This window comes from Mustela putorius, unplaced genomic scaffold (genome assembly GCF_011764305.1).
Source record: "Mustela putorius furo isolate JIRA1106 unplaced genomic scaffold, ASM1176430v1.1 tig00001130_pilon_pilon_pilon, whole genome shotgun sequence".
NCBI lineage: Eukaryota > Metazoa > Chordata > Mammalia > Carnivora > Mustelidae > Mustela > Mustela putorius.
This window is the reverse complement of record NW_025421584.1, coordinates 1,389,275-1,407,087: the sequence shown is the minus strand read 5'-3', so window position 1 is coordinate 1,407,087 and position 17,813 is coordinate 1,389,275. Positions and strand designations below refer to the sequence as shown.

The 17,813-nt window shown below is 46.9% G+C and overlaps 1 long non-coding RNA gene across 3 annotated transcripts; it reads left to right on the top strand.

The window, feature by feature from the left end:
* The first annotated feature begins 665 nt into the window (after positions 1-665).
* On the top strand, positions 666-8,884 carry LOC101675327. Of its 3 annotated transcripts, none has more exons than XR_006608804.1 (5): positions 666-1,021; positions 2,098-2,255; positions 2,346-2,396; positions 2,555-2,739; positions 3,096-3,722. It is a non-coding gene; the product is annotated as an uncharacterized LOC101675327 (long non-coding RNA). The 3 variants fall into 3 exon arrangements; XR_001177338.2 differs by lacking the exon at positions 3,096-3,722 and adding an exon at positions 7,754-8,884 and having other exon boundaries at positions 667-1,021; XR_201283.3 differs by having other exon boundaries at positions 671-1,021; positions 2,555-3,722.
* Positions 8,885-17,813: the final 8,929 nt, after the last annotated feature.

Below are 17,813 nucleotides of genomic sequence, written 5' to 3'. Positions count from 1 at the left end.
TACCATTTAATTGTTTGCCTAGAATTAAATGGTTTGAGGGACTAGGAGATCCCAGAACCTTGTTCCTTTGTACTCACTGTCTGAAATAAATTGTCCTGTTTGCCAATTTGCTTTTCCACAAAGAGAGGCTCCATCCTGTCTCTGATTTTATTTTTTCAAAAGCCTATTTCTGCATTTTAAAATTCATTTTCAAGACTCTATTTAGCTGAGATGAGAAGAAAACCATTTAATGACTAAAGTTTGGAATCTAAGTAGATGAAATTATTTATGTAGATCATTAGAAATACATGAGTGGCCTCCCTGGCTTCCTGTCTAGGGAAAGCTTATCGTTAAATATGTTTCCTAGCCGCTACCAAAACTGATGCAACACCCAGTTCAACCTTCCACAGACCCTCATTTATATTTCCAAAAGCAACAGCTCTTTTCGGCAAACAATGAACATACTTGTTATGAGTTTAAATTAGAATTCTTCATTTGGAATTTGTGAATATGGGGATATTCTGGGAAACGTCCAGAAAAAAAAAAAAAAAAATCCTGCCAAGGGTTCAGCAAACAGTTGCATAACCCTCTTTTTATCTGGGGTGTTGACCCAGCCATTCATTCCATGTTTGCTGTGGTGAGTTCAGCAAAGCTGGTTCCCACGGCAACCGTAATCCCTGAACAGAGCCTGCTCCATTGGTGGTCAGTTACAACACGCTTTGTCCTGTCAGTGTCCTGCCACCGACTGCATGGAGACAGAAACAAGCACCTTCAGTCAACATGACCCAATGAGGGTGGTGGCCTCCAGCTTACTGCAGTGAGCCGCCTGGAAGGCTCCGGAAGAACCCTGGCAGGGACACAGGCAAGCCACCTCCCAAAGGAGTTCCTTTCAAAGAGGGTCTCTTAGTTGGGGGGTTGAATGGCCTAAAACGATCCCAACCATCCCATCTCAGGGCCAAGGAATGACCTTTGGATTGACGGACCTTTTTGGATGATCATGGCCATCGATGAATTTGGAACTCTCAAAGGGAAACCGTTTATAGTGAGTTTCTTACCAAAATCTACAAGGCGGAGATCGGGGAGGAGGGGAGTGAGAGCAGGGAGAAGCCCCGCTGGACTCCAGCTGGGTGAGGGCAGGCATGTGCTCAGTAGGGACCATCAGCACGTGACCTGTCCCAGCAGGGCTAGCCAGTGCCCTTCATGAGGCGCAGCCCTCACTCAGCTGCATGCAACCAGGGCGGCTGGAGCAGGGCAGCGTGGGAGGCCGTGGGAGGCCGTGGGAGGCCGCGGGACCCCACGGAAGTGTCTTGAAAGTTCAGAACTCACCGGCCATCACAGACTTACTTGCGTGGTTTCCAGGCTCCCTTTCCACTCATATTTACTGAGTGAGTCGCCCGGTGCCAGCACGCTTTTGACGGCTCACGAAATTCACACTGCATCCCGGTTGATAGCACGAGTCCTACAAGGAACAACCAGCCCAGGCTTTGACTTCTGTAACTTCCAAATCAGTGCCTGATCTCTTTAAAATTCCTCTTGCCAAATCTCTCTCTCTCCAGACAGAGAGGAAAATCATTAATTTTATAATGAGACATATTAACAGGAAGAGTGGATTTCAACGGGAACGTGGTTCTCTGTTCAGGACACTGCGTTCAGGTCTGTTTACCTAAACCGGACTGGACTGTGTACTCACTCACTTGTTACATTGAGAATTGCTTATAGCGGTGGTTCTCACCTGGTTGTGCTTCAGAATCATCTGGAGAACTTGGATGTACAGGTACCAGGTCACATCACAGACACAATCTGGGATTGGGGGGGGGGCCAGATACTGGTATTTTTTATTCTGCTTTTCTGCTGTTTCTGATACACAACTATATTTAAGAGCAAATACTTTGTGTGATAACCCTGAGTCGTTCTGTCTTTTCCACTTTGCCAGACAAATATGGTGATCTACATTTTTTCCTCCATTGACTTTATTACCCTGACATGGAATGGGAACCATCTGTCCCGGAGGAGGAGGAGCCACAGGGCTCCTCATTCAACAGATGTTTGTTTGCCTCCTAGAGCATGAGGATTTGTACTGATTTTTTTTTTTTTTTTTTTTTTTTTTGGCAAACCCAGTAAATATGACTCCTCAGGAAGAACATTGGGGCCCAATACGCATTTATCTATAATATAATTGACTTTAGCCAACAGAGGAGAAAGGGAAGGAGTTATACCTATTTCAGTTCTGGATTAAGGAAGAATACTAGTTTTTATCAAGTCTTTACATATGCCAGGTACGTGCCTGTATTTTTTGCATATTATACTCATTTAATTCTCATGGTAACTTGCCTTTGGTAAGTTCTAATGCTAGGCCCATTTTACAGATGCAGACGTGGAGGCATGAAGAAGTCCAGCACTTTAAGGCCATAGCCCTAGTAAGTGGCAGAGATGGGGTTAGAACCCCGGTGAACAGTTCTGGAATCCTTCCCCAAGTGCCTATCTCTACCAGACCCAGTGATCTCAGGTTTGCCATGAAAACTCAGCATTTTATGACTCTCCTAAGAACTTTCTTATTCTTATCCATTTAACCCAGGTGCATGGATTGTACACTATTGCTCTAGAAGAATGCACAAAAATCAGAATGGATTCATCCCCAGAAAAATAGAGCTGAAAACACATTCTTCTTCTTCCATATAATTAGAGTCTTAGAGGACAATCTCCAAGTGTATACGTAGGCAGAGAAATGAGTGACGGGATGGCAATTGAGGATGGAAGAAGGTGAGGTCACCCTGACCCTAACTCTTTATTCTATATTGGCCACTGTGCCTGGCTAAGCCAAAGAAACTACCAGCCAGCCTTTACTGGCTGAGACCCAGGCCATCTACACAAGCTCCAGGCTAACTCTATAAAGCTATTCCAGGAGACCATTGGCAGCTCCAGCCCCATCCCCAACATGCACTGGGCACATCGGCTTCCATACCTATAAGTCACAACTCATTTCCACCATCAACAAGGGGCCACGCTCATTATTGTGCAATCACCCTGCCCTAACTCGTATATTGCTACTTATAATAAGCATATCACTGGCTAAAGCTTAGACTATCACTTTGTTGTGGTGGAATTTTTCTTAAAAGATAAACAGGATGTAGAAAGTTCCAGCATGCATGTCAACAACCACAGAAACGGCCACGATCAACCACGTGGGTGAGCTGCCAGAGCAGTGTGCCCATCAACGTCCCTTCCGAGAAGCATTTGTATGTTGGCCACAGCCAGCCCTCCCTGCTGGTAAAAGTCAAACCCCCTGTTCACCAAAGAACCCGAAACAGTGAAGTCTGGTTACACTTTCTCTCTAATACAAACGTGCCAAAGAAAAAAAAAAAGAGCGGTGGCTTGCCACATTGGAGATGTTGCCAGCCTCCGAGCCTACAGAAATGGTCCCTGCAATGGTCTTGAAGACCAACTCTGTAGGTCTCTGTGGCCTCGCACAGTCCCGCAGGTGAATGACCAATGGCCAACTCATCCACAGCCTGGTGGCTTGCCGCCGTCTCCCTTGGGGCACTCCCCACTTCGGCACATCATTCCTAGAGCCTCGCTGGTGTTCATTAGAACCCAGGAGAAGCCGGGCTCCAGCTCCTCACTTCTCAGTGTGGGTGCCCAGGCCCAGCCCTACTCAGGCTTGTTCACTGGAGCCAGAGGCCCACCCTCACAAGCTGTGTAAATTTACATGTGATTTTAATAAAAAATGGGTGCATGCAATGCAACTCCTTGCCTGGGCTTGCTTTGTATAACACCCAGAACAGCATCCGGCTCATGTGGGCGCCTCATAAGCACCGTTCGGTAAGTCTTCCTCGTCAAGACTCCGAGCTTCAATTGCCATCGTCCACAAGGAAAGCCCTTCAGCCGTTCAGCTTCCTTCTTACCCAGAAATGCACAGCCCCCCAAAGATGACATTCCAGAACTCCGTGTGTCCCCTGCCCCCCTCAGAGCTCCCTTGAGGAGTGTGATTACAGGCTCACGTTTGACTTCTTCGGAAAATAGTTTGAAAGCAAGGGAAATGTCAGCAGAGTCCAGAATCATTCTGGAACGCGGCCCCCTCCCCCATCCTGGGCCCACTGTCCTCCTGGGCAGGAGGAGGACACCCGTGGTACCCCGAGCCCTCAGCACTTCCCCACTCACTGCAAGGGGCTTGATCCAGTCCCATGTTGAGGAAGAACTCCTGGGGAGATGAAGGCCATTACACATCTTGCCCTCGACATGAAACGCCAGTGATTGTTTATTAAATTGCTCTTCAAAGAGAAAACACTGGCAGGCAAGTATCATTAAAATGGAAGCAAAGGGAAATGCTGTAACCTTCAACATGGCGCTTTTCTCCATTAACCTCAGACCAATGCGACCCGAGCAGCCAGGAGGAACTTCTGGCCGTGAGCCCTAACAATTACCTTCATCTCAGCCCTGGGGAAGGATAACACAAACCAACCAACTTAAGTACTTCCAAATACGGCCATCAGAGAAAAAGACCCCAAGAGCCCTTACCCAAACGCCAGGGTCTCAACTGCAGTCGAGGACAAATTGTATTCTACGTGAGTCACATTAAAACATAAAAGACGTGCCCTCCAGTAAAAACCTTGCACAACTTACCGAGTAAGCAGAATTAATCACAGGGAACAATTACCATTCCTGGTCTGAATATTTATGACATAACAGAAAGCTCATTTAAAATACGCAGTAGCTCGTAATTTTAAAAAGAGCCACAAGGAAAAGGAAAGGCACGCTAAGTTTGTGATGGCAAGGAAATAAAAGAAAAAGTACGCTTCTTTCTTAATCGTCCTCACCATTTGCTGCCCTCACCTGTCTCCTTCCTCCCCTCCCGCCTCCTTATACCTCTCGTCACCATCTTTGCTCATGGCCTGCTGGGCAGCACTGGGAAGATGCGACCCACTAAAGACCTCCTCCCGCCTACCCAGCCTCCGCCAGCTGCGGAGTGGTCATTTGCGTGTTGAAATGGAAATAACACCGGACTGTGAATCACGAATGCTCTAACACAAACCTATGGGATCCTAGACATGACCCCCAAGGGCTGATCTCTAAGGCTTTGGACTTGGGATACCTGGGTGGCGCAGTTGATTAAGCATCTGCCTTCAGCTCAGGTCATGATTCAGGGGTCTTGGGATCAAGTTCCACATCAGGCTTCTTGCTCAGCAGGAAGCCTGCTTCTCCCTCTGCCTGCTGCTCCCCCTGTTGAGCTCTCTCTCTCTCTGACAAATAAATAAATTCTTTAAAACATATATAGATAGATACAGGTATAGATATCACTTTGGACTGGAAAAGTCTAGGTTTCCTTTTGCTTCTATCAAGACATGAATTCTGTAATTCAAGCCATTCATGGATAGATGGATTCATTCACTCATTCATTTGTTTGTTCTTTGAACAAGCTTGTATAGGGTGGTGAGAGCATGCCTGGCACTGTCCTAGGTACCAGAGTTAAAGCAGTGGACAGGACAAATCACCCATCCGCCCTCCTGCAGTTTACACTCTAATGGGGAAAAGACAGTAGACAATAGCCCAGGAAGCAGGTACAATAGATAACATAATTTGGGGTCATAAATTCTGTCAGAAGAATAGAAGGGTATATATATCCAAGAGGCGAGGCTATGGGATGTCAGGTCGCACAGCCAGGGGTCTAAAGGAGGCCAGGGAGGGAGCCACAGCAAATTCGAGGCTATTATTCACTAAGGGAGTGTTGGAGAGCCTTCGAGCCAGTTATTGTCAGTGTTTCAGAAGGTTCAGTAGGAACTGCATCCTGGCTGTGTAAGTTAATGGAGCTGATTCTCAGCTTTGGGCTACAAATAGAGCCATTGGATACATGATGACTTGTCCTATCACTCTTCCAACCCAACAAACCAGTGATCCTGACAGACTCCAACCAATCAAAATTTGGAAAAAATGAATGATCACTGAAGAAGTTATTGGGTGTCTATGAGTGGTAAATATTTGAAATGAAATCTTTGGGGTCCCTAAGACCAGATCACTTCCATCTCCAGAATGGATCTTGAAAGGGTACCTCTCATCCAAAAGAGAAATAACGCCTTTGTTTGAAACATAACTTGTTCATTCTCAACCATGCAGCAACCAGTTCGGCTCTCTCTCAACTCCCCCCTCCCCTGCGCCTCTCCCCTCCCCCTGGCACCAATGATTATTTTACTGCAACTCAACTATGATCCCACTAGAGACTGCAGAGATTGTGAAAGGACTGAAGAAATACACTCAGTGAGATTTTAGTCTCAAAAGCCATTCTTTTGGGGCACCTGGGTGGCTCAGTTGTTAGGCATCTGCCTTTGGCTCAGGTCATGATCCCAGGGTCCTGGGACTGAGACCCACTCTGGGCTCCTTGCTCAGGAGGAATACTGCTTCTCCCTCTGCCATTTCCCCTGCTTGTGTTCACTCTCTCTCTCTCTCTCTGACAAATAAGTAAATAAAATCTTAAAAAAAAAAAAAAAAAAGCTACGCTTTTGAAGGGCCGTGATAGGAAAAAAAGCTGAAAAGATTAGCTTAAATAAAATTTATGAGAAATGCTGAATTTCAGTTACTCATGCTCCTCATGTTTCCCATCTTTTCAGGTATCCAGACATTGATAACATATCTTTCAACAAGAAACATTGTGTGGGGGTGCCTGGGTGGCTCAGTGGGTTAAGCCTCTGCCTTCAGCTCAGGTCCTGGTCTCAGGGTCCTGGGATCAAGCCCCGCATCGGGCTCTCTGCTCAGCAGGGAGCCTGCTTCCCCCCCCTCTCTCTGCCTGCTTCTCTGGCTACTTGTGATCTCCCTCTCTCTGTCAAATAAATAAATACAATCTTTTTTTTAAAAAAATAAAAATTTAAAAATTAAAACAAAAAGAAACACTGTGTGGAGCACCTGGGGGTTCAGTCAGGTAAGCAACTGATCCTTGGTTTCAGCTCAGGTCAAGATCTCAGGGTCATGGGATTCAGCCCCACACTGGGCTCCATGCTCAAGTGGCACCTACTCGAAATTATCTTTCCCTCTCCCCTTGCCCCCCCCCCACTCATTCTCTCTCTCTCTTTCTCTCTCAAGTAAATAAATAAAATCTTAAAAAGAAAATTGTGTATCTCTGCCAGATGATAGAGATACAAAATGGACACCATGCCATGTCTACCCTCAACGTGGTTATAGTCTAGTAGCCCTAAGAATATATTAGATAAATAATACAGATGTAATATATACTTGAAATATAGGTTAGCTCTTACATCGTACTCATCAGGATTTATGCTGCTGCAGCAAACGACTTTAAATTTGGGGTAGCTTAAAAGTACCAAAGCTTTTTTCTCATTCATGCCACATGTCCACTGAGAGTTAGCAGGAGGCTTGGGTGGGGAGCCTGTTCTTCATAAATATCCAGGTACCCAAGTGGATAAGACAGTCACCATCTTGAATATTACTGGTTGCCATGCCAGGGAGAAAAAGAAAGCTCTGGAGAATCTCAAACAGGAGACGAAATCATTTTCTATAATTTTTAACTTTATCATTAAGGTATAACTTGATTATATTATATTATATATGATATTATATTATATTATATTCACTTCAGATGTACAATGTATATATTGTGTACATATATTGTATATAATGTGTATATATATAATATGTATATATATTTTTATATTGTATATATTGTTTAAATATTTGTGTATATTGTGAAATCACAGGAGACTGAATCTCCCAAAATGATAGTAGACTAAAATCTGCCTCCTGTTGTTTTCTCTCTTATCTCCTCGGCCAGACTAGCCTCATGGCCCCGCCCACCCACAAGGAGCAGGAAGTGGAATCCTACCATGTGCCCAGAAGGGGAAAGACCTGGAAATAGTTCATGAACAGCAATAATGATTATTATAACTATAGAAGAGCCAAAAGACCTGGTCTCTGGCCTCAAGAAGCTTGCCTGCTAAAACAAAATTTGTTTCATCAACGAAGAAACTCAAAGTTCTGCCTTCTTCTTAAAGGACAAGTTTAACAATGCCTTGGGGAAGTATAATTATTTAGTTATTTACATCATCATGTTGAAACCTCCTGTTTAATTGGAAAGTATGCCCTCAACTTGCCCTCCACTTCTTCATGGAGTGTTTCCAGATAATGGAGGAGGGGTTACAGAAGTAGAAAGGTTCCTCTCCCCTAATAACACACAATCCAAGGAAACAAGAAAGCCATATCTTCTGATTCATTTAAACCCCTGCCGACAAGCAGCTGTGTTAGAAATCAGTCTCCAATCTCTCTCCTTCATCTCATCCTAAGAAAGTGAGACCCTTTCCCCATGACCAAGTGGACAGTTTCCCAAGGGTCAGGAGCAGAGCTGGGAATACCAAAAGGATTCTGATTTTTCAGAAGTCCCAGAAGAGAACTGGCATTTATACCAAAGCAATTCAACAGCAATTTTGGCATTTGTAATTGGCTCATAGTGTCAGCAAACCAGCCAGAATGTTTTTCTAATACACTAAGACGGGTTTAACCAGAAGGTGTTGCCAAAAACAGTCCACCCCACAAGAGAAATCTCATACATATGAATCATGGCTGGGCTAGTGTTTGAGAGGCTCTCTGTTTTGACTAGATATTATCAATTTGATTAGATAATTGTTTGGTTAACCAGATGATGGTCATTCAACATCCATGGTGAGAGGGAGCCTATTTTTCCAAGCACTACTGACCAGCAGCTCTCCTGACTTCCCAGTCTAACCAGACTTAGAATAGCTGAATCTCTTATTTATGATTCAATAAGAAATGAAAGAAAACTTTGCTTTGGGGGAGGGGCGGGGTTAAAATATTTTGATTTCTAAGTGACATCGGGTTGAAGGATCTGCATGTAATTCCCAAACCACCATAATTATGATTAATAAATATAGTAGCAATTCTCATCACACCCAGCAAAAAGTATCTTTTTATGCCTTCATCCACCCTCTAGCCAATAACATGCGATCTGCATGCATAGGATTCTTCAAAGACCCACTGCCCCCTCCCACTCTTTCACACTTCAACACGTGAAGCTTCTCTCACCAATGACTTCCTAATCACCAAGCCCAATAGCTTTCTCTCCTGCTTGAAATTCTGCATCACTGCATATCAGCTGGTTATCCCGTGGCTAAACCAATACGTTTCACAAGCGCTTACCCTGAATCCCAGATCTTATGAATAGTGGGATTTGGACTCTCCAACATCCAGGCGCCCTTCTCTGAAAATGAGGACAATGTTTTGGGTTTCTTGTGAGGATTAAATAGGATGATACACGGAAACTACCCGACAGTGTCTGGCAAGTGGCCAGCCCTCACTATTCGGTCACCGATGTTGTCCTTGGCAGTGGTAATGGTGGTGATCCTTGTTTCCTTTGATAGCCTCTTCTCTCTTCCTTTGGTTTCTGGGATACGATATTTTCCAGTCTTCAATTTAAATCTTTGCTTACATTCTTGCTCGATCACCAAAACTTCAAATCTCCTCTTGTGTTCCCCTGGGCATGAAACCATTCCAACCCACATTGTTGTTCACGGGACCAATACAACTGCCTTTTGGGAAATATCCCTGCCAGAACTCTTTACCCACTCCTGTCCATTCCCCCTACTCACACAATTCAGGAGCAAAACACACTGAAAATTTCCAACCGTGGCCCTCTCCCCATCCAAACCTTTAAAGGGCTTCCTGAAACAAAAGCAAAGGTAACGACCTTCATGATCCCTCTCCTCAGAAGAACATCCTTTGTGATTCTCTTCAATTGTTATGGCCTTAATGTTATCCAGGATGTACCAAGTCATCCCGTCTGCATTTGGTCCAAATTACATTATAATTAGCAAAATTTTGTAAGTAGTTTGTGGACTTGGTTGCAGAACGATCTTAAATTTCACTTAAGAAGAAGTTATCCAATTTTTGGTTATATTGGTCGAGAAGCTTTCACCTACAAGGAAGAACAGTTCAACCGGCCTAACCCAAAAAGGGGTCATACCATGCCCTATCCCAAGAAGTCTTGAAAGTTGAGTGGCTTCAAGGCTAGTTAACTCAGTAGCTCAACAATGTCATCAGGAACCTGAATTCTTGGCATGTTGCGATCACCAGCTTGATTCCTGTTGGTTGCAACCAGACACAACCAGACATGCCACTACCCAGTAGACGATATCTAGTCACAATCATCCAGGAGCTAAGCGCTATTATCTCTATATTATAGATAAGGAAACTTATAGATAAGGAAGTTTATAGGTAAATTCAGAGAAGTCAAGTGACTTGCCCCAGGCCACACAGCTATTAGCAGTAGAAACATAATCCGAACTCTGGTTTGTCTAACTCCAAAGTCGATACTCACAGATACCCAGTTCTACTCTCCCCAAGCATAGGAGCAAAGGACTATTCCCTGAAATTCAAGAGTAGAATTTACAAGGCAATTATTTTACTCACACTCCGTAAGTTTACTGGCCACTGGTTAATTTCCTAAGAGGAAAGAATATTCAGTAATGGGGCACTTGGGTGGCTCAGTGGGTTAAAGCCTCTGCCTTCGGCTCAGATGATCCCAGGGTCCTGGGATCAAGCCCCTCATCTGGCTCTGCTCAGCAGGGAGCTTGCTTCCCTTCCTCTCCCTCTGCCTGCCTCTCTGCCTACTTGTGACCTCTATCTGTAAATAAATAAATAAAATCTTAAAAAAAAAAAAAAGAATATTCAGAAATGTTGATTGTCAGAAACTTGCACTTCTGTTATTAACCACAATCAACCATAGTCTCAATTCCCAACAAACACTGGTAATGCACGAGCAAATTTTTTAATCCTTTATTTCTAATCAGTACACAAATTCAGTCAATGGTTTCCCATAATAATGATTGCAATTGGCTTTTATGTGTAAGTGATATGAATATAGGTGTATGCACGCTTACATATACATACATGTACGTGAGTATATTTATCTGTGTGTGTGTGCGCGTGTGTGTGTGTGTGTGTATTGATGAGCCAACTAACACCCAGAAAAGTTAGGAATCCTATTAAAACATACACAGCTAAGAAGCTAATGAGGGAAACTCGGAGACGTCACAACAAATTCCTGATACGGTGTCCCTACAGTCTTCTTTCCTTAAGGGCCTATAAACTAACAAATGACTTTCATTCAAAGTAAAGGGAATCGGTGCCTGGGTGGCTCAGGGAATTAATCTTGATCTTGATCTCAACTCAAGTCTTGATCTCTGGCTGGTGAGTTCATGCAGGACAATAAGCCTACTTAAAACACAACAACAAAAGCAAAGCAAAGGGAGTGATCGCAGAATGTCTTTAAGGTCATTCTAAGTAACAAAATGGCACTGTCCTAGCAGACAGAGGAGCTCACTGTCGGCAGCACATGTCACACGACCCTCCTTGCTCAAAGTGGTGTGGCGGGGGGACTTGCCCATCCCCTCCTTTCTGCCTTTTCTGGGCTTCTACGGACCATGTTCATCCTCCAGAGTTCTATCTAAGCGGGCACCAAAAATATGAGTTAAGTGAGCAAGCAAACCCCTCCCCGAGAACTGGAAAACACAGGGAATTTGAGGTATTTATTTTAAAAATCTAGCTTCCCGGAGAATCACAAAATGAGCGAAATGATGAACCCCTCCCCCAACCCAGACACACACATCCTGCCACGCACATTTGCAAACTGCCGGCCTGATCACTTGATCAAGGGCTTGTAAAGCAAACAGTGGACTATAAATAACCCAGATCTAATCACAAGGGCAGGTGACAGAGTCCATCGGGCTCCTTCGAACGCGCGTCCTGACGCGTGACTCCTCAGGAATGCTGAAACGCCCTGGTCTCCAACTTACTGAATCCCGCGGTTCTGTCTCTGCACCAAATTGGCTTTGAGAAGCCACACAGCCCCGTTTCTGGGATTACCCCCCTTTTTGCACCTGGAAACTCAAGGCAGCAGGTCCCGACCACATTAACCAATCACAGCCCGAGCCGTGGTCGGGCCCCTCGGGCGCTGTCCGCTGAGCCTCCCTGATTCACGCATCTCAGCTCTTGAGACAGGCTTCCTCTGCTAACTGGCGTTGGGTGACATTTCCCAAAATGCCAAGGCCTTCCAGTGACCTCTCTGTGAAATGAGCTCCTGAATACGGGGGTCTGCTGCTACTTCTCTCCTTAATTCTCTCTGGGTTAAGGACCGCGGTTCCCGGGTTCCAGCTCCGGCGAGCAGCCCAGCCCCAGCGCATTGTTTCCCTTGGCTGAGCCCCACACACCAGGGCTGTGTTTGCTTTGCTCTACGTACAGTCTTGTCACAGATGCCGCGTGCATCACACCAGGACTTCACTGGCACGGCACCCAGACACCAGCCGGGGGAGCAGGAGAGGGACAGGAAGCAGCTGGGCTCCCCAGGCCTCTACCTCTGCAGACATGTGCCCTGAAGGAGGGCAACCCCAGAAATCCTTAGAGGGCGGCGCCAGGATGTCTACAATACCTTGCTCAGAATCCACAGCCAACAGGCATGTTTAGTAGCAGGGGCCGGTCATCGGTCTTTGCCACAGTCTGCTTTTCCTCTTTCCTTTCTAGCTTGAGGTGGCCGTCTGATTGGCGTCAGGTTTCACTGGAGGGAACCTGGGCTGCCCAGAGACGGAGAGCTGAAGACATCACGGCTTTCTTTGGGCATCCTGGGAAAGATCCTGCTTGGGGAGCCAGGGGAACATTCTCCTTTGTGGTCACCTTGTTCCCTTTGCCAGCTATCTCCCTCTCCCCAAGTTCCTCCGCTTTGACCTAGAGTACAGAACAAGCCTCAAATCCTACCCGAAAGGATTCATGCCTTAAAATATGGGAGAGGGCACCCGGGCGTGAGGGGCGGCGGGGGGCTCAGTCAGTTGGGCCTTCGACTTTTGATTTCGGCTAAGGTCATGATTTCAGGATCTTGGGATCGAATCCCACACCAGCTGAGCACTCAGCAGGGAGTCTGCTGGAGATTCCTTCTCTCCCTCCCCCTCTCCCCCCTCACATAAATAAATAAATCTTTAAAAAGGTATATGGGAGAAAGAAAGTACTGATGAGCAGTAGCCTCTGCTTCCTGGCTCATTAACACAGTGGGGTCATTCCTCTACATCTGAAACAGGATGCATGGCGAGAAGGGTTAGTAAATTTCAGCTCCGGTGTCACCTGCACTCAGTTGGTACTGACGTCCTGGAGTACTGTGAGGCTGAATTCAATCAGCAGGAAGGAGTGCGTCCTTCACTAATTTCATCCATGGGTGAGAGACTGGGAGAAAGGGGAAGTCGTAACAAGGGTTCATGTAATTGCCATCTTCTGCAAAGGAGACAGAGCACTGACTTGGGGGTAAACTGTCAAGCATTAGAAGCCTAGTTTTACCACTTACTGGCTGTGTGATCTTGGGCAAGATACTTAACCTCTCTGAGTCTCAGGAAACCTTACGATGAAATAGGAAACATACTTGGAATTATTGTGAAGGAGATCAGTTTCACATCTATAAAGTGTCAAGACCCCAATGCTGAGAGGCAGAGGCCAGTCCACAGGCCTGAAGCCAGATGGTTATGAGACCATCATGTCTCTGTCATGGCCATGATGCAGAGGGATGACAAGGCAACTAGCAGAGCCCCGTCCTTACGGGGGTGGGATGGGGGGGGGGGATCTGCAGTGAGATGGGCCAGATGCAGAGGGCCAGCAGAAGGGCTGGGGACAAAGGCAACCAGCACAGTTCCATGTAGCTGGTGAGGGGGGCTGAGCACAGGTGTTTCCCACCTAGCGTGGATGGGTGTGGTGGGATTTTCAAAAGACTCCTGAAGAATGCCAAGAGCGCTTAGAAGTCTCCATCGCTCAGACCTAAAGATCTGGCACCAGCAGAGGAAGCGGGCTTTAAATATTCCCTTTCTCCCCCCCCCCCTCCCTTCTCTGTCCCTTCACACAGCCAGTTCCTCCAGAGTTAGAGGCCAGCTAGGTTTCCGTGGCAGGGACAGACCACCGGCACCCAACGGAAGGAAATAGAAGGAGCCAGGTGTTCCCTGTGCTGCCTTTGAACTACACCGAGATGGCTGCAATGGTCCAGTCCCCTCCCTCTGAGTCTTCCAGGCAGTCTGCCTGCCGAGGGACTCTGTTCAGAGGGGCCGTCTTCCCTCGCACCGCTCCTCTGTCTGCTGGGACAGTGCCATTTTGTTACTTAGAATAACCTGGGGAGCTGAGACAAGTAGAGTAGCTGGGGGGTTGGGGCAGAGCCCAGAACGGGGCTTCAGGGTAAGACAGCCCCCCCCCCCGCCTTGGCCTCAGGAAACACCCAGAGCAGGGGTGTCTGGGTGACTCAGTCCGTTCAGCATCTGCCTTCAGCTCTAGCTGGGTTGAGCCCTGCATCAGGCTCCCTGCTAAGTGGGGAGCCTGCTTCTCCCTCTGCCTCTGCCCCTCCCCCCACTCAAGCTCTCTCTGTCTCTCTCCAATACATGAATAAAAATCTGAAAAAAGAAAGAGAAAGAGAGGAAGGAAGGAAAGAAGGGAGGGTGGGAGGGAGGGAGGGGACCCCCCAGCGTACCGGAGATGCGAGAACAAAGCGTAGCACGGCAAGGCTTTGCTGCCCCTGCTGGACGCCACTCCCTTGACTCAGAAACAAACTTCTCATTCATCATTGGGAGACTGAGAAAAAGACACAGCACCCTTGATGACAAATACCACCACTTCAAGCTTCTCTGAAATACTGTGAATCAGGAGACGTGCCTATGTGATTAGCAAAAAGGAGAAATCGTGGACTATTTTCAAACGAACGTAGTTGTATCACTTGCAAGAAGGTACTAAAACTTACATCATGTCCTTAACTATGTCTTACTTATTGGTACTTCTTGGGAAAGCAAATCCTGTGTGAATCAGAGAGAAAGGGAGGGAGGAGAGGCGGCGGGAGGCAAGGAAGGACACCGAGGGTTACAGGAGCTCGAGGAGCTGGAACATCAATGCACAAAACTATTAGTAAAATCCACCCAATATACTCTAACAGAGTCAAGGGGCAAACGGTGTGTGACACAAAGCACAAAGAAGGGCAGGAGTAGCTGGTGGTTGGAGGCAGGCTCTGCGGAGAGGGGAGACCTCTCCTGTCCTGAGGCTCCGGAGGGACATCCTAATCTGAGCATGCCTGGCCCCCAGAGGCATGGCGGCTCCCAGAGGCTCGGCGGCCCCGAGAGGCTTGGCGGCCTTTGCGGGGCGTGGACCGGGTCTCCAGAACTGCACGCAAACGTAGTGACTTCGTGTATTTTTCTGGAGAGAAGGCTTCTATCTTTTCTCCCTTAATCCCAAACAGATTAATGAAGGAGGAAATAAATTCTAAAACTAAGGAGAAGTGTGTGGGGCTGGGAGAAGGAGGAGGACATCCTGGAAGGAGCAAGGGGCGCAGTTGGGAAGATGATGGTGCGCAGGGCGGGCTGGAGGTGGACCAGGGGGTGGGAACAGAATAAAAGTGCGCGGTGAGAGTGGATGATCCAATATCCTGTAGAGTTCGGACGTGCGTATTCCGAGTGCTGGGACAGGGTGGGATGGAATCCGCAGCTGGGGATGCTCGAGCTAGTCAGAGTGAGCCTCGGGTTCCTCCACCAGGGGACTGAGGCAGGAGACTGCAGGGTGGGGGCGGGGGGGAAGGGGACTCATTCCTCCCTGCCTGTCTCCTGCTCTTGGGAGCCTCACCCCGGCAACCCCACTTCACCCCTGCCCAGGCAGTTCCTTCCCGCAGTAGCCGCTGAACCCAGCTGACAGGTTTTTGCAACACGCGGAAGGATCTCCATCATAGCCCAGCGCCAGAGACACCAGCATCGGCTGGATGATGCCTCCTCCCCAGCAGGTCAGGTCTCAGCCCCTCGGATCCCTCCTCCGCACTCAGAGACACCGGCCCCGCCAGGCCCATGTTTAAGCTTCCGTGTGTTCATAATCTTAAATCCTTGCTTTTGGTGCCTTAATCCTAGAGGCGGTAGCTGATCCCTACAATCACTCACTGCCTTGGGGCCCTGGCCTTCGAGGCACCTGAAAATCCTAGTAGGAAAGCATTCAAGTGCTCTGCATCATAGAGGGAGAAGGGGACACTTCCAGAACAATCCAGGAAAAGGGGCCGCCGCCGCAGACAAGTAGCCTAGAGAAGACCTAAGAGCACAGAAAAGGGTTCTCGGAACTCTTCTGCCTGCCATTCCCTCCTCCTCCTTGCCCTCCAAGCCTCCAGCCAAGTCTCCTGCCTCCACACAGAGTGTGAAGAGAGCAAGGAGCAGGGCTAGTCCTGAAGAACTTTTGAGAGGCTTCAAGACCGACACGATGCCAAGTATTGTTAATTTTTATACTTCTAGGAAGGGCTCATCATCGTCATCCTAGCTGTGGAGGAAAAGCTCAGTGAGGCTTTGATCAGCAAAATGAGTTTTCGGTCTCCCAAGTCCGCAGAACTGCAACTACCCCAAGTTCCTAGAAGTCCTATCACTTCTCCACTAATGAAAAAAAAAAAAATTGGTTTCTTATTCTAATTATCACATTCAGTCTGAGGCAGAGGAGAAGATGACATTGCTAATGAGTCCCTCATCTCTGCTGGGTCACATTGAAAGAGAATTTTTATTTCTTTTCGTCAGACATGAAAGATTGTTTTTGAAAAAAAAAAAAAAAAAAAAAAACACTTAAAAAAAATTCCTCCTAAGGATATTACAGCTCACAAAATCTCCTCCAACTTCTTAGAGCATCTATTTTACTATACAAGGAGACCCTTTTATTAGCTTGATTTCTTCTTATGTTCCGTTTCAGCTTTAATGAGCGATGTCTTTGGGTTCGTTTATATTCTCTGTAGCTTATTATCATCTAGCTGTGTGTCAGGAAGTCCCGGATAATGGCTTTTGATGAACCGTGCTTTAAGGCAAAACCACAGAGGAGGGGGAGATGGACTGCGGATGATTTGGGGCTTTGAAGGGGCGCAGCCTGCCTGGGGGTGGGGGGAAGCTTATTAGTGAGTTAGCTCCTGCTCTCCATCCTAACACTTGTCTTTATGAAGTCATTACTGGCCCCCTGGTACACCACTCCTGGGCAAGGCAGGAGAAACGTATGGGGATCAAAGACCACAATAACAGCAACAACAACTTTAAGAGGCAGTTTGTTCAACCAAATTAAAGAGGAATCTCTTTTTTTTTTTTTTTTTTTTTTTAACTTCTGCGCCCCTGGAAGTACATTTCCATTTCCACTGAGTCAGTAAAGAAATCTGATGCAAACAGACCATCTGAGGCTCCGTGAAGCCTATGACGTTCTTATCAGGCTCCTAGCTGTTATGCGTAACAAGCTGTCTATGTTGTTATTGTTACATGCCAGGCATTATTATCCACATTACACAAATGTGGAAACTGTGGTCGAAGGTGGGAGAGAGGCAACTCCCCAAGGTTCCTTAGCTACCAAACTGTGGAGCCAGCATTTAACCCACATCTGTTCGAGTCTGTGGCTTAGGTCCTCACCCACAATGGCGTAAAGGAGATCTGGTTCTGGTTGGATAATCACGTCACCAGTTACATGCTGGGCACACTTGGATCTTACGTTTTACTTGGGAAGCAGAAAACCTGGGAAGACGGGCTCTGATTTGGGGTGTTGGAAATCACGGGAGAAACAGTTCACAGAGAGGCATGCTGGGCCATGGAAAGGGCGCTGTCCAAGAAAAGGTTTGGCAGAAGCCCATGGATATCACAGACTCTGGGCTCTGCTCCGCCTCACCGTGGAGTGTTGCCTTGTCTAGAGATGGCGCCATCTTGACAACAGATGGACAAAGTGGACTTTTTTTTTTTCCATGAATGATAAAATCTAGCTCAAGAAAATGAGAGGTAAAGTCATTCATTTGACAAATCCATACTGAATATCAGCGACAGGCCAGGGAA